Raw genomic sequence first — 9,542 nt, 5'->3', positions numbered from 1 at the left:
CTAAGACACCACTTGAAGAAGGTTACAAGGTCTTGCGTGAGGGGGAGTTTGAGGATACTCCATTTGGCGACTTCAAGCTCTATAGAAGGATGGTTGGGAAGCTAATCTATCTCACCATTACAAGACCAGACATCTGTTTTGCTGTGAATCAAGCCAGTCAACATATGCAAGCACCAAAGGTTCATCATTGGAATATGGTGGAAAGGATCATGAGATATCTAAGAGAGGCTCCTGGTCAAGGTGTTTGGATGGGTTGCAATAAGAGTACAGAGATAGTGAGATATTGTGATGCTGATTGGGCTGGTGATAGAGTAGACATGAGGTCAACAACAGGCTATTGTACTTTCATTGGAGGCAACCTAGTCACATGGAAGAGCAAGAAGCAAAATGTGGTATCATGTTCAAGTGCATAGGCAGAGTATAGGGTAATGAGGAAACTAACTAGTGACTCATTTGGATCAGGAAACTGCTAAGAGACTTGGGCATAGAAGCAACAACACCAATCACAATGCATTGTGATAACCAGACAGCTATCCACATAGCATCAAACTCAGTATTCCATGAAAGGACTAAACACATTGAAGTTGACTGTCACAAGGTGAGACAAGCTGTGGAGCAGAAGATTATTTTACCCTGCTATACTAGAAGTAAAAATCAGTTAGCTGATATCTTCACCAAGGCAGCAAGCACTAAAGTTTGTGAGTTCATTCATCCAAAATTGGGACTCATAGACCTCTCATGTCACTGATATCTCTTTCATGAAGTGTTATACTCTTTTTCCTTGACTTGAGTTTTCTCCCAAAGGGTTTTACCTAGTTGAGGTTTTAATGAGGGAATACTTCATGGTTTCCAAGTTTGACTTGTTCCATATGGTCAAGCTTGAGGGGGAGTGTTGACATAAAGCAGAAGTAAGCTGCCAGACTTGAGAAGTAAACTGCCAGACTTGAGAAGTAAGCTGCAAGACTTGAGAATTAAGCTAGAGACTTATAAAGTTTTATAAGGCTTTATAAGGTTTTATAAGCTCAAGTATTTTATTGAAGAGAAGAAGAAGAGAGAAGAATACCGTTGAAGATATTTTAAAACAATGAATATTTTATTATATTGTGTAGTGAGACAACTTACCTTTAAATACTTGTATCCAGATCCACAATTAAATCAAAAAAATTATTTTCCTCATTATCTCTCTCTCTCTTTCTCTCTCTCTCTCTCAAATTTAAACATTACTCTCTCTTATTCATCATGTTCTTCATTTTCTTTCAGTTACACCCGTTACACCCTAAAGTATCCATTTATTTATTTTTGCCGGGAGTAATTTACTCTTGACGCTTGGAGCAAATTATTTGCATCTTTTTTGTTTTTTTTTTTTTGACGTCAAAAATCCTTTCTATTATTCAAGTTTGAGGTAGTTCGGGTAACCAAACCGGAATAGAACAACCAATAAAATGTAACTCCCTATGGAAGGATCTATCAGTCTTAGCTAAAAAATCGGAAATATGATTGCGCGCTCGTGGAACGTGAATGATTTTGAAGTTCAGGAAGCATATATGTAGCGTCTCTATCCTCTCCAATTATGTTGCAAAACTTGGCCAAGCACGAAGTTTCTTTATCATTTTTTTTTTGTTTTCTTTAAAAGGGAGTATTTGCTGGTTTCTTATAGAAAATTGAGAAAAAGGGTAAACGGGTGGATCCGGATGGGCTATAGCATTTATCAAATTTGTTGGTCTTATTCTTCTTTCTGTTAGCCTTTGGGACCATACCGTCATGTTGACACGTATAAACATTAAACACATATATACGTTACAAGTTCAAGTTACGTGTTTGCATATAGACATATTTACGTAGAGAACTATAATTCAACAAAAACGTAGAGTATCAACAACTTCATGTAATACGTAACAATGCCTATCCTAAGCGATTGTATATCATTAAACATACGTAGCAACTATAATCAAGCAAGGTTTTTTTTTTTTGAAAAAGGCATAATCAAGCAAGTTTCAAAAAAAAAAAACTATAAACAAGCATGGCCAGGCATACTTCGATTAGTTTTTTTAATTCCTCTGTTTTTGTACCCCAAATAAAAGCCACTGTTTTTCTATTACCTTTGCACATCACAAAACCGTTTAATATTTGTGTTTTTTTTAAAGCTCAGCTACTAATAAAACAGTTCAACAGCTGGGTTAGAAAAATCAGTAGTGATTTCCTATCCAAATACATGAACAAACAAAAATAAAAAAAAACTTGCAGTTTTAGAGAAAACGAACAAAAATAACAGACACTTGCCCGGATTTCCTTATATTAGTTATAGGTTTGATTGCGACCGAACCGAGACTGAGTCGACCATTTAGCCCAATCTCTAAAAGTGTTGGGACCATCAACATCTTTTGATTCACTCACCTAAATTCCACTGTTCCACCTAACTCAAAGTCTCAAACTAGTTTTATTAGAGAAATAAGGAAATGGTTGGCCAAGGGATAGAGAAGATAAATATTTTTAATAGATTAGGGCTTGGTTGTTCCAAACACAATTTAATTTCTTAGAGCAACTTTATTGGCAAGTTTTTTCAAATAGGGGTTCTTAACTAATAAATATGGTTATTTAACATTAATCTAATTACCTAGTTAAAATTTATTAATTTTGATAAATTGAACCAATTTAAAATACGCATGTGGTATCATGGGTTCTCAAGAATAATTAATAATATCTATTTGGAAATATTTTTCTTTGTATCTCTATTAATCTTCTTAAATTTTATTTAATTTTATTGTTAAGATACCCATTGAGTATCAATGGATGGAGATTGTGTTAACACAATATTTTGAATATATAAATTAATGTTTCTTTTATAAAAAACTCTATTTTCCATTTGCGGCTTTACGTTAATAAACTACAAATAACTATTGATTAATGCACAATTTAGTTTTGAATTATGATAACATGCAAACGTAAACATATATGAAAAAATATTAGGTAGAGTAATACCGGTTTAATGACAATTGAAAGGCTTTAATTAAACACATACAGAAAAGGATGTAGGCCCATGCTAACGTAAATAATAGAAGATGATGGTACTACAACTGTTTTGCTAAAGTCCACTCAGCTAACGAGTTCTATATGCGAAACACATTAAAGAAGAAATGTAGGCCTGTGACAGAAGAAAACAAAGCAAACAAGTTGTATCTGCCCAAAACGATAGAATGTCAAAATGATTTCGATTTTTTATCAAGAGTTTTGTTGAGATTCAGACATGAGCCAAATCTATAGAACAATCATCTAATAAAATACTTCACAAAAAGAAAAGAGTCCTAAAAGAAAATCAACAAGATAAAGGTCTTTAAATCCCATCACTTAGTGGAAGGCAAAGAAGCTGGATGGATGGTTGAAGAGTATTCTTGTGTGCTAGTGTAGCATTTATACCTAGAGGTCTAGTTTTGTTTATTTCTTTTTTGAGTAATTTCAAACCGTTTATTATTTAGGTCTAATGGGCTTAATGGTCCATATTCGATCGCTTTATGCCGATGTAACATGACTTTGGAAAAGAAAAAAAAAACAGAAAACTAATCTTCAAAGATTTGAAATCGGATGATCGGAATTTGCTGTGTTAAAGGGAACCTACCGAAAAGCATTACACTGTGCTTTTTTCTAAAAGATGACAAAAGAAACTTATCGGTAAAAAGAAGAAAAGACTCAACACTCAAGTCTTGTTTTTTACCCATAATGGATGGACACTCGTAACATATGAGTCCATACAAATCAACAGAGAAGGATCAAGGATGAATAGAACATGGAGACCAAAGGAGTAAAACGAGAAAGCTTTTGCAAATTTATTATTTATTTATTTGGGTCAAAGCTTAACCTTAATTTAGAGATGGAAACTGAGATGTTAACCCACAAGTTTAAGAATGAATCTCCCTTCGGAAAAAAGTTTCATATATTTACATTACTCATTTAGAAAGGTTTTTAGTTTTTACACATGAAAAAAGTAAGATGGACCTTTTTTAAAAAACAAATCACATAGTACGAAAGCGTTTTACTATTAGACTACGTACAAAAGCCCAAATATGTCTTATGAAAAGTCCATAATCTCAAGTGTTCTAGGTTCTAAGCAAGTATTGAACTATATATATTATTTAAAACAAATAATTAAATTTTATAAATCAGCCTGAAACTCAGGAATTATGATCCCACGACAAACCACTCTAACAAAACAACCCAATTCTAACGGTTCCTAAACTAGTTTTGCTCAACATGTCAGCTCGACGCATTCCGCTAGCTCGTAAGAAATTCATGACCGCTCTCAACCTTTAACGTGAACTTCGGGGAGGCAAGATTTACCTCGTTTACTCGGATGTCTGGACTCCCCGAGATATTTTCGGAGTAGCTGTCCATCGATGAACTTATCGAGCTTGTAATCTTTACTGTCAACTAAGTGCTTGGCAATTGAAAGTGAAGAGATCAGAGACAAATCACCTTAGCGAGAATTTGAGGAACTCTGCTATACAACCACATCCAACGCCAATATAGAGCAAGAAGCGGGAATGACTCACCGCAGAGCCCCACATCCTCTCTAGCGGATGACGAAACTGAAGCTGACTCTCAACCATAGAAATAAATAAGGCGGTAGCAGAGAAAGGACGAAGTATGAGCAAAGGACAAGTAAGACAAGGGAGGAGAGAAACTGGCGCCAGCCGGACGCCGAAGCGATATCAAATTTGGTTTCATTTTTTTGAGAGGATAAGCCGGAGGAGAGAGAGATACTATATATATATATATATATATATATATATATATATATATATTTGTTATGAGAGTATTGTAATGTAACCTAGAAATCTTAGAAACTCTCCTTTTTCGCATACTAATGATATTATCGAATCTACTTTGTTTTTGAAGGCAAATCTCAAGCTGCTTTCTTTCTGTTTAATGCACCTAAATAAAGCTCAATGAGCTATCTTTCTCTTCAATAAATATATGATCTCTTTTTCTTTTTTAGTTTAAACTTGCTATCATTTACAATCTTTTCTAGACTTCAGATTTATAAAGATAATAAAAATTAGGAACATTTTGAGGATTCGACTCGTATTAAGATTCATCTATGTGATATGCTCTAAAAACATATTAAGAACATATACGATCTACTTGTTATTTTACAAAGATTACTATCTAAACAAAAATAATTCCTAGTACTAAGCTATAATATCCAGTTTAGATAGTAACAGAAACTAACATGACCAATTTTGTTGGACCAGGAAGATGAGAGTATATGTCGATGATATCAGCTTTGGAGACCTTTGTAAAATAACATCATCATTGATTCATCTGGTTCCAGTTTCATAACCAATCAGGGACGAGCCTGATATCCACCAAAGGCCAAAATTACAAGATAATACAAGTTCATATCAAAAAAATTTCAAACTCAATCGAAGCCCAATTTTCTGAACTATGGTAAACATTAATTATATGAAAGACACATGTTAGAAAACGTGGCAAACGATTATTCTGAAACAAAGAAAGAGACCGATAACTTTGCCCGAAAACATGTCAGTCCGAAACCGCCAATCTCAAATCTCCATTATACTTTTTTTTGGTAGGAAACTCCCAATATTTATTCAAACTTAAACTTCAGTCTACACATGAGTTAGTCGTGGCCGGGGAGGTCCAACAACATCCTCTTGCAATACATCAACAACCTCAATAGGTGCATTATCTAATCTATGAAAACCAAACGGAAGAGAAAATGCAAGGTTAGCTAAGCGGTTTGCTTCCCTATACACATGAACAATACGGACTAACCAGTCCCTCGATATAAAGCCGTGGCACAACCGTACCAGGAAAGACAACGGATGCGTATCCCCAATCCCTGTCGTAAGAAACTTCACCACCACCTTCGAATCCACTTCTACCTCCAGTCTCCTAATCCCTTTCTCCCAAGCAACCACAAGACCATAATATACTCCCCAAAGTTCCGCCAACGGAGCTCCACATCGTCCTATGTTTACAACATAACCACCACACCACTCACCTTCATCATTCCGCATTACTCCCCCCGCAGCTGCTGGCCCCGGGTTTCCATGTGAAGCCCCATCTGTGTTAATCTTCATCCACCCCTCCGGAGGGGCAGTCCATCTCACCAGTATTTCGGTCATGTTTCTCACGTTACCACACCCTCTCTCGATCTCATTTGCTACCATCACTTCCTTACTTAAGTTCCGTAGGAAACTTACTCTGTCCCTCCAGAGTCGATTCTCACCAAATACATTACCACATCTCCACTTCCATCCCCACCATATACTTGAACTACTTGTATGCTCCTCCTTCCCTTATTTACTGCCGATCCAAAGGATTTTTTTCATCAATTCGCTTAGGTAAAATCATATGAGAAGCATGTAAAGAAACAGCTACAAAACCTTGTCGGAACGCCTTCGTATAAGAAAACTCCGACTAATCTGAATCTTCGCTAACTCATCACCGCTTCATCAATAATCAATGTTATTTATCTTCAAGGAGGGTTCGCTATCAAAGAATGATTCATGTTACGATGAAGAGATGAACCATGATTAGCAAAGAGAAACAAGAAACTTCCAAAATCGAAAAAATAATATATCAACAGAAAATAAAGTGAAGCGAGACTAATTTGAAATAGCTAGATTTTATTCTCCGCGCCGGAACAAGATTTGCAAACAAAACTACACACCACTAATAAAAATCAGAGTAAAAATAAACAAAAACATTAACGGGACGGAGACCGACAGCAGAAAAAGTCATCAGTCACTGGAAAACAAGTTTTGTAAAGGTCACATTCGGAGAGAAGTGAGAGGTTTAGAGAGGTTCCGTCTCCGTAAAAGGAAAAATTTCTTGAGATAGCTTTTTTAGAGATGACTTTTTTAGGTTTAGCCCTATGGTGAAATTCACCCCAGTCTTCGTAACCAATCAAAGTGACATATATGATTACTTAAAAAGGCAATAAAATAAAAAAAAATAGTTGAAAAACCTAAAGTCTAAACCTTAAATCTAAAACAATAAACCTTAAATCCTAAAATCTAAACCCTAAATCCTAAACCCTAAACTCTAAATCCTAAACTCTAAACCCAAAATCTTAAATCTTAAACTCTAAACCTTAAATCCTAAATCCTAAAACCAAAACTCTAAACCATTAATCATAAACCCTAAATCCTAAACCCTAAATCATTAACACTAAATTCTAAACAAAAACCTAAAACTCTTGACCCTAAACCCATCACTTGTTTAGGGTTTGGGTTTACGATTTAGAGTTTGGGTTTAGGGTTTACGATTTAGAGTTTAAGGTTTAAGATTTAGAGTTTTGGGTTTAGGTTTTAGGATTTAGAGTTTAAAGTTTAGGATTTAGATTTTAGGATTTAGGGTTTATGGTTTAGAATTTTGGGTTAAGGCTTTAGGGTTTATATTTTAAAATTTAAGGTTTATTTTTTAGAGTTTGGTTTTAGGGTTTAAAATTTAAAGTTTAGATTATAGGATTGGGGTTTATGGTTTAGAGTTTTGAGTTTAGGGTTTAAGATTTTAGGTTTATGGTTTTAGAGTTTAGGTTTTTAGAGTTTAGAGTTTTGTAGACGGCGTTCATATCGGTGTTGGTTTTTTCAACCATTTTTTTTAAAAAAATATTACATTTTTAATGAATCCTACATGGCATTTTGGTTGATTATGAAGAGTGTAGTGAATTTAACCATTAACCATAGGAGTGAACTAAGTATTGTTCTTATTTTTCCTTCCAAATTATTATTATTATTATTATATTTTTTGAAAAATGTAACTTTATTAATAAATGTGAATATAATCATTACAAACCACATTAGATAACCAATGTAGAACATAAATAAAAGACCAAGTAAATAGATTATTGGAATTGCATTTCTTCGCCAAGTCATGAGCAACACCATTAGGTTCTCTGGTTGTAAAATGGAAATGAACCTCATCTTTTTTTTTTTGGCTCAAACATCAACTTTTATTTACCAATTTGTGGATATAAGATTTCAACCTCAACGAGATTTTAACCCCATATACAATGTCGAGATCAAGTATCACCCATGAACACTTAGAAGGATCCTATGCTACCCAATCATAAACGACATTGTATTTTTCACCACTGCGAAACAAATTCACCCCACAACTCGGGATGAAGCACCTCGTAGGCTACCTAATTAAACCACAACAGCAAAAGTACAACGCTACTTCAAACTACTCAGACAACCCTAACTTAAGAATACTAATCAAATCCCATAACAATTAGAGCCAAAAGATAAGATTGGTATTCTTGTCCAACTGTAACTACACCTACAAGTGCATCTTCTCAGTCGGGGGTTCCAAGTGGTGCGAAGCTTCAACCTTGTGAAAAATCGGGCTGAGGAGATAACATCCAAACGCGCTCCAGCTTCACCTACAAACTGGAAAGAGGGAGCATATCTACCATGTCGAGCTTTCATTCTTTTGGTACTGCGAATAGCCACACTCTCACACATGTGCGTCACTGGGACTATGGTTCTCTCGATGATCATTCAAAGAGCACCCTAGCCTTTCCATGTACCACCTCTGAGAACCAAAGGGTAGCTTTCCGTGTAGGTACCTTCACGTTTTGTTGAAGTCTGAACTGTTCAAAGCAAAGCATCCTCTCCTCCATCTCCCGTCAGAACCATAGACGACACTTCCAGAAGAATGGAGGTTCAAAACACACATGAATCACGAGCCACTCCCGCCAACACACATCAGCCTTCATGACTCCGTTCACGCCCTCAAAGAAACAGAGCTTCAAGGTTCTCTTGGTCGTGGTTAAGACTCGTCAGAACAGCACCGACGCCGTACTACTCTGACTTCAGAACACAGACCAGTGGCGGAGCCACTTGGGAAGTAGGGTGTCAATTGACCCCTATGAAATATATAAAATAAATGTTTTAGGTTTATATCTAATGTTATGGTTGTGGTAAACTGGTAAGAACTTATCTTTTTGACCCCCATGTCTTGTGTTCAAAACTCAAAAACGACCCTTTTAACTATGATACATTAATTATGACCCCAATAAAATGAAACTCTAGCTCCGCCACTGACACATATGACCCTCTTCTATACAGATCTGAGCAAACCAACCGCTCACCTAACCCACAACCAGATCTGCAGCAGACAGAACACTCCAGAGCTTCAAGCCACCACCTCCGTGCATAGATCTGACAGATCTAAGGGAAAACGACTGTCGCAACCCATCGAACCCTAAAAGCCGACCCATCTCAGTGAATCCTCCTCACACAGCTCGCCAGAACTCCAGACAACCGTCGTCACCACCTGTATCTGACTCAAAAAGTTTCTTCGATCTCCAGAGCACCAAACATCTCACTGCCGGGTATGGACATCGCCAAGAGAGCAAAATAAAAAAAACAGGGAAAGGGATGAGAGGGACCTCTGACGCCTGGGGGAGGTCACCAGACGCCGGAGGAGAACGACGGCGGATTAGAATTTGTTCCTTCTCGAGAGGATTTGGGGCTTTTTTTTTTGTGGTTTTCTTCAAAAGTTGTCTTGTTGAC

The 9,542-nt window shown here is 36.3% G+C and overlaps 1 protein-coding gene across 1 annotated transcript in view; it reads left to right on the top strand.

The window, feature by feature from the left end:
* The first annotated feature begins 8,349 nt into the window (after positions 1 to 8,349).
* The window catches only part of LOC106328681 (protein DEK-like), a 4,928-nt gene continuing 3,735 nt past the window's right edge, over positions 8,350 to 9,542 (top strand). The window contains exon 1 of the mRNA XM_013767172.1: positions 8,350 to 9,361. The gene's annotated coding sequence lies outside the window, so the exon portion shown is untranslated. The remainder of the gene's footprint in view (positions 9,362 to 9,542) is intronic.

This window comes from Brassica oleracea, chromosome C3 (genome assembly GCF_000695525.1).
Source record: "Brassica oleracea var. oleracea cultivar TO1000 chromosome C3, BOL, whole genome shotgun sequence".
Lineage (NCBI taxonomy): Eukaryota > Viridiplantae > Streptophyta > Magnoliopsida > Brassicales > Brassicaceae > Brassica > Brassica oleracea.
The sequence above is the reverse complement of the archived record's forward strand: the minus strand, read 5'-3'. Positions and strand labels throughout refer to the sequence as shown.